Source organism: Triticum aestivum, chromosome 2A (genome assembly GCF_018294505.1).
Source record: "Triticum aestivum cultivar Chinese Spring chromosome 2A, IWGSC CS RefSeq v2.1, whole genome shotgun sequence".
NCBI lineage: Eukaryota > Viridiplantae > Streptophyta > Magnoliopsida > Poales > Poaceae > Triticum > Triticum aestivum.
In genome coordinates this window covers 84,958,014-84,965,661 of record NC_057797.1, presented here as the reverse complement: position 1 = coordinate 84,965,661, position 7,648 = coordinate 84,958,014, and the positions used below count along the sequence as shown (strand labels likewise).

Genomic DNA, 7,648 nt, shown 5'->3' with positions numbered 1-7,648 from the left:
CTCGTTAATCAAAGATGGTTAAGTTTCCTAGCCATGGACAAGAGTTGTCATTTGATGAACGGGATCACATCATTAGAGGATGATGTGATTGACTTGACCCATCCGTTAGCTTAGCACGATGCTCGTTTAGTTTGTTGCTATTGCTTTCTTCATAACTTATACATGTTCCTATGACTATGAGATTATGCAACTCCCGGATACCGGAGGAACACTTTGTGTGCTACCAAGCGTCACAAAGTAACTGGGTGATTATAAAGGTGCTCTATAGGTGTCTCCAATGGTGTTTGTTGAGTTGGCATAGATCGAGATTAAGATTTGTCACTCCGAGTATCGGAGAGGTATCTCTGGGCCCTCTCGATAATGCACATCACTATAAGCCTTGCACGCGTTGTGACTAATGAGTTAGTTGTGGGATGATGCATTACGGAACGAGTAAAAAGACTTGCCGGTAACGAGATTGAACTAGGTATTGAGATACCGACGATCGAATGTCGGGCAAGTAACATACCGATGACAAAGGGAACAACGTATGTTGTTATGCGGTTTGACCAATAAAGATCTTCGTAGAATATGTAAGAGCCAATATGAGCATCTAGGTTCCGCTATTGGTTATTGACCGGAGACATGTCTCGGTCATGTCTACATAGTTCTCGAACCCGTAGGGTCCGCACGCTTAACGTTCGGTGACGATTGGTATTATGAGTTTATATGATTTGATGTACCGAAGGTTGTTCGGAGTCCCGGATGAGATCACGGACATGATGAGGAGTCTCGAAATGATCGAGCCGTAAAAATCGATATATTAAAAGACTATATTCGGACATCGGAAAGGTTTCGAGTGATCCCGGTATTTTTCAAAGTACCGGGGGAGTTACGGGAATACGAGAGTATATACGGGCCTTAGTGGGCTTTAAGGGAAAAAGAGGAGAAGACACGAGGCCTGGCTGCGCGCCCCTCATGGGCCTAGTCCGAATTGGACTAGGGGAGGGGCAGCTCCCCCTCTTTTCTTCTCCTCCCCTTCTCCTTCCTCCCCCTCCTAGTAGGACTAGGAAAGAAGGAATTCTACTTCTACTAGGAGGAGGATTCCTCTCCCCTTGGCGCGCCTAGAGAGGCCGGCTGGCCTCCCCTCCCTCCTTTATATACGTGGGGAGGGGGGCACCCTAGAACACACAAGTTGATCAGTTGATCTTTTAGCCGTGTGCGGTGCCCCCCTCCATCATAATCCACCTCGGTCATATTGTAGTGGTGTTTAGGCGAAGCCCTGCGTTGGTAGCATCATCATTACCGTCATCACGCCGTCGTGCTGACGGAACTCTCCCTCGAAGCTCTGTTGGATCGGAGTTCGTGGGACGTCACTGAACTGAACGTGTGCTGCACTCGGAGGTGTCGTACGTTCAGTACTTGAATCGGTCGGATCATGAAGACGTACGACTACATCAACCGCGTTCTCATAACACTTCCGCTTACGGTGTACGAGGGTACGTGGACGACACCCTCCCCTCTTGTTGCTATGCATCACCATGATCTTGCGTGTGTGTAGGAATTTTTTTGAAATTACTGCGTTCCTCAACATGTGTAAGGATGATTTTTTTCATGAAGTTCCATAAATATTTGCCTTTTGTGTATTTGTAATATTATATGATGCCGATTGCTCAGAAAGTTGGTAGCATCGTCACATGTGTTTTTTGGAGGCGATTTTGTACTTGAATTGCTGCCAATCCAGTATTTCTAAATTAACCTCACGCCTACACATTTAAAAAGTACTCCCTCCGTAAAGAAATATAAGAGCGTTTGGATAATTATTTTAGTGATCTAAATGCTCTTATATTTATTTACGGAGGGAGTACACTTTATCTATTGTCCAATTTGCAGTCACACAGAGCAATTGTGCTCCCAGGAATACGCCACTTCTTCAGGAAGCAGTACCGACAGTATCTCAAGTCTGGTTCCTCCCTTCCGATGGCGACCACCGCCGAGCCCGACAATGCCGTGCTCTTCGCCGGCGTGTCCCTCGTGCTGGGTGCCGCTTGCCGCCAACTCTTTTGTGGCAAGCGCGTCCCCTACACCATCGCCCTCCTTGTGTGTAATTTGATATGCACAAACTCACCAACAAATCTTATCGGTAATTTGATATGGACTTCCAGGATTTCTCCCATGGGTTACACGTATCTCTGATGATTGGCTCACTCCAAAAGCTGTCTGGCAATTTGGGCACATGTGCCTAGACCGACCGTTCTAAGGTTAATGAAGCCATCGTATTTAAGGACAATATGCACTTAATCCCTGCCCTCACAACGATTTGGGTGTTCGGCCATTCGTTTTCGCGATCTCAACATTTTTGTCCGTCAGATCTCTGTGTTAAACCATCTGTCCCGCGTTTGATTAACAGTGGGCCAACTGTCCTACGGCCTGCTGCTCCAGAGGCCAAAACGGAGGCCTCTGGCTCACTGGGCCGTCACCCAGCTCATTCTGGCCCATGCGCTTCGGTGAAGGGGGTCCAGTGGTGCGGTTCGGAAGAGTTCATCCAGTCCCCCCAACGCGAGGAGCTCTATTGGGGGACCTCTTATATGCCGCTTTTTGCGGCCAAACAGGGGGTCGTGCAACTGGGTCGGCCCATTCGCTGTCCTTCAAGAATGACAAATTTGCAAAAAAAGAGCATGCTGCACCAATATGATTCAAACCCACGACCTTCTATAGTTGTGCGCGATGCTCTAGGCACTGCACCAGGCTAGCTACTTTGAAAGAATAGCAGCGGAAGATTAAATAAACTGTCGCGGCGGCAAAAAATAAAAACCAATTCACCCAATTCCATAAAATTAAAACTTGTGGGCGAGGGATCCAACTCGAGTCCTTCGGGCAGGGAAGCATGTCAGTAGCCACTATACTATCTAATATTTAGTGAGTACAGTGGCAACCCGCAGTATATGAACTATAACCCGTTGCACATTAAAACTTATTTTAAAATTTGAAGCGTAATTTTTTAAAAAGAAACACTTTTTGAACACAAACATTATTAGGGGACTCAATTTTTTTAAAAACAAACAGGAACAAAAAATTGAATACGTGAATATATGTAAATTATGAACTACTTTTCATAAACACAAAGCATATTTTGAAAACAATAACAAAATTGGAAAACTGAATATTTTTCAAAATTAAACTATTTTTACAAAAATCGAGCATTTTTTGAATTTGGGTATGAATTTCGAAATCATGATTATTTTAAAAAAACTGCAGTACTTTTTGGAATATGTGAACAATTTTCGGAAATAGGAACAAAAAATTTTAATTAGTGAAAAAATTAAACATGCGGGATTTTTTTTTATTTTGTGAACAAATTTTGAAACATGATTTTTTTGAATATGTGAACAAATTTTATGAAAACGAACAAATTTTGAATTTCCCAAACATTTTTCGAAAACATGAACAATTTTTTAAAGCACGAATGATTTTTAAATCTTGAGAACAAATTTGGAAGTGTGAACTACTTTTTAAAGAACAAACGTTTTTTTGAATCTTGAGAACAAATTTTGAAACAGAGAACACTTTTGAAAAATCCAGAACAAATTTGGAAGCGTGAACAATTTTTTAAAGCACGAACATTTTTTGAGTCTTGAGAACAAATTTTGAAACGCAGAACAATTTTGAAAAATCCCGAATATTTTTTGGAAGCGCGAACATTTTTTGAATATGTGAGCAAAAATTGAAATCTGGTACATTTTCTGAGTTTCAAAAGTTTTAAACTTTTTTGTGTAACGAGAACATTTTTTGAATTTTGAGAACATTTTTTGGAAACACGAGCAAAATTTATTTTTTTTCGATATTTTCTGTAAAAAGAGAAGAAAAGAAAAATGAATAAAAAAATCCTTCTAGAAGGTTCATATAAATGAATAAAACTGCAAACATGTTCTGAAAAAGGAAAACAAACTTGAAAAAGAAAAGGAAACAAAAAACAAAAAATGAAAAAGAAACAGAAAAAAAGAGAAAAGATAAAGAAACGGAAAAGTGGAAAACCAATAAAAGGAAAAAAAACCGGTTCATAGAACCTTCTAGAAGGTTCAGAAAACCGAAGTTGGCAGTTCGTAAGCTATGTACCTAAGTGGGCCGGCCCAAAGCATCGCTCGGTCGCTCGCCCCTGTGCGAAGCGCCGGCAGTTTGCCGCAGTGAGCGGGTAATAAGATTTTCCCTCTATTGGATTTGGATCGACGAGAGATGCGGTATCGATGCAAGGAGGAGGTCCAGTGGATGGCTCGAACCCGGACTGGACGGACAGGGATCAGGTGACATGCACCTTTGCATGTCACCGTGTGACTTGCGGTCCAAATTCATATTTAAACATTGTAAAAGAATTTGAAAAAAATCATGCATGTTCATAGCACACCTGATCCCTGTCCGGACTGGACACGCCCGCCGCCGCCCCAGTCGCCGCACGCCTCCGCCCAGGTCGCTCGCGGCGCTGCCCTCGCAAGGGAGAGGTACTCCTCGTGCATTCCGTAAGCACTCACCACGCCCCCTCTCTTTGATTCGTATGGAGCCCTAGAAGTCTGATCTGCGTGGGTTGGTGAGTGGGCGCTTAGGCAAGGATTTTGCATGTACACCTTTATTTGGGCATGCTGATCGGTCATCCCGAGTTTGAGATGAAATTGGTTTGGGCACCCTAATCTATGATTTTTATTTTTTTACCCTTTTGTCAAATTTGCACCACATATTCGTTATATATATCAAAATAATTATAAGAATCTGAATGTAGGACTGTTTTTCAGTATCTCACAGTTTCTGGGACGAGCGGGAGCACGGAGTGCTTTGGCTGTTACCGAACTGCTGCTCTGAAGAATATGCTCCTGCATATGCGTCTTTGCCTAACACATTTGTTTTCCAAATCAGGTTATTAGCCAATACAAACTGTAGGTCTTACACTAACAGGACAAGCCCATATTTTCTCTTATGAAAAATGACAACCACTCATTTTGGCCATGTTGCAGTCAGTTAGAAACATTATCCGTGCCGCTACATTAGTCAGATAACGCAAAAGTGCCGCTGTCTGTCAATACTGTAACATTCTTGGGGCTTACAATCTTCTATATAACACCTAGCTTCAGAGTTTCAGGACATCACAGCTGTTGTTCGTACCTGCTTGCTACAAGACCACCGGACAAACAAGCGAACTCAAGTCATCAGGTCACTTGTTCGTGTCTGCTTGCTGTGTAATCAGTCCATCCCCATGGCGGTCCGGCCATGGAAAAGGAACTCTAGAAGTTTGATCTGTGTGGAATCGGTGAGTGGGCATGTTGATTGCTCATTTTAAGTTGGAGATGAAATTGGTTTGGGCACCCTAATGTATGATTTTTATTTTACCTTTTTTCAAATTTGCATCGCATATTCATTATACATATCAGGATGATTAAAGAATCTGAAGGTAGGACTGTTTTTCACTCATCTCACAGTTTCTAGGATGAACGGGGGCATGGAGTGCTTTGGCTGTTCTGCAACTCGAGCGGACGCGGTACAGGGCAGGTGCCATGGTAGCCGGTGCTTGCGTGGTGAGAAGCAATATCTGGCTAATCCTCGGCGTCACGGGCGCCCTCTCACTCCCGTGCATGTGTACCACTGAATCACTGCTGTAGCTCAAAGGACACTGCAAATCTTCAATCGTATGTGCCTTTCCTTCATACTACTATCTTTGCCCCCTTTATTAGCTTCAGATTTGGTCGGTCCTTTGTTCGATGAAATGCACAAATCAGATTTCTTCTTGGATGTCCATGTGTGCATTCTCTTAATTCTTTGATTCATGAAAGCAAAATACTAAAAATGTGCATGTTATGTCTGGCCAACACACAGAAAAAATAATGGTGTGCAACTTTATTTAAGATCGATTAGTTAGCAACATATCAGATAAATATATTTAGTGCATCATGTATTTTCTCCCCACACTAAAAATTTCTAGAAGTTCCCATTGCAAAATATCAAAACGTTGTATTGTAGTATGTGTTCTCCCTTTTTACCAAAGAAAACAAAGTGCAGTTTTATCTTATCCTTTTCTAGAAACATCAGTATACGCTGTGTACGGATCTACAGTCCCAAATATGATCGAGCACACTTTCCTTTGCTTAGTTTAACCATCTACACCATCACGTGTTCTCGCACCGATTGAAGCCCATTAGACCGAAGAAACACCATGTCCTGCCACACTACCCCAATACCTTTTTGCAAGCCAACTGAAGTTCACGTCTCTACTATTGCTAACAAATAGATTACTAGATGCAAATTTAATTAAAATTCATGATTCATGTCTTTCTATATTTAAGATTAAGAAATTCTATATAGACGGGCGCGGCAACACACGCCATCAATGATCTAGTTCTTCCATAAGGAACGCCTGATTTCTGAAGAACCATGGTCCCATGATCATTGCCTTGTTCCAATTGCCTAGGCATCAAACTGGACTGAATAAATTCTCCTGAACACGTCTCCAGATCACTTCCTTTGTCGGGTTCCACGCCGATCTCATATCCGCGAACAGCGTGCTAGGGCTAAACCCTCGCGTAGTATGTACCTTAGCAATTGCCATCCACTTGGCTTTCTCGACGGGTCTGTGATCTCATCTTCCCATACGAACTCCTCGACACCTTCTTCATGCAGATGTAGCCAATCAAGTAGTTCTTCGGCCGGGTCCTTAGCCGATCCGCTCGACTCGCCTTTATGTTTCATGCTCTCTGCCGCTCAGAGTGATCATGCCGACTATGGTAACCCTAGCACTTCCACAGAGAGCCCACCATCATACTTGAAGCAGTGGCATATCAGATTAGATCCATCCATGTACAAGAAACAAGCATATCAGATTATTTATACACCAATGTTTTGAAATGCCATCTTGTTAGATAATTACAAAATGGTATAATTTGAAATTTATGACATGCTTTGAAGTTTGGAATCTCTGAGGAAGTCTTAACTGGGACATATTTGAGTAGCCCTTCAGTGCATATCATTGTTCACTTGGGATATTTTTGTTATTTTGTGTATACTGATGTGACCTAGTTGTCCAATTTGTTATGCGGAATTGCGACACTCTTTCTATTTCTCGGACTACTACTTGAAGATAGATGGTCAAATCCGGAGAAACTATAACAGTCCTAGCTTTCTTCAGCCGTCTACATATTGAATTATGCAGGGGTTGGGTTGTGTAAGGATGAATTTTTCATGAACTTCTGTAAATATTTGCCTTTTTTGCCCTCCGTCCGAAAATACTTGTCCTAAAAATGGATAAAATGGATGTATCTATAAGTATTTGTAATATTATATGATGCCGATTGCTCAGAAAGTTGGTACCATTGTCACATGTGTTTTTTTGAGGCGATTTTATACTTGAATTGCTGCCAATCCAGTATTTCTAAATTAACCTCACGCCTGCACATTTAATAAGTTCATTTTATCTTTTATCCAATTTGCAGTCATACAGAGCAATTGTGCTCCCAGGAATACGCCACTTCTTCAGGAAGCAGTACCGACAGTATCTCGAGTCTGGTTCCTCCCTTCTGATGGCGACCGCCGTCGAGCCCGACGACGCCGTGCTCTTCGCCGGCGTGTCCCTCGTGCTGGGCGCCGCCTGCCGCCACCTCTTCCGCGGCACGCGCGTTCCCTACACCATCGC

General features: G+C 42.6%; 1 pseudogene; it reads left to right on the top strand.

Moving 5' to 3' along the window:
* The first annotated feature begins 1,959 nt into the window (after positions 1-1,959).
* The window catches only part of LOC123191548 (sodium/hydrogen exchanger 8-like), a 17,681-nt pseudogene continuing 11,992 nt past the window's right edge, over positions 1,960-7,648 (top strand).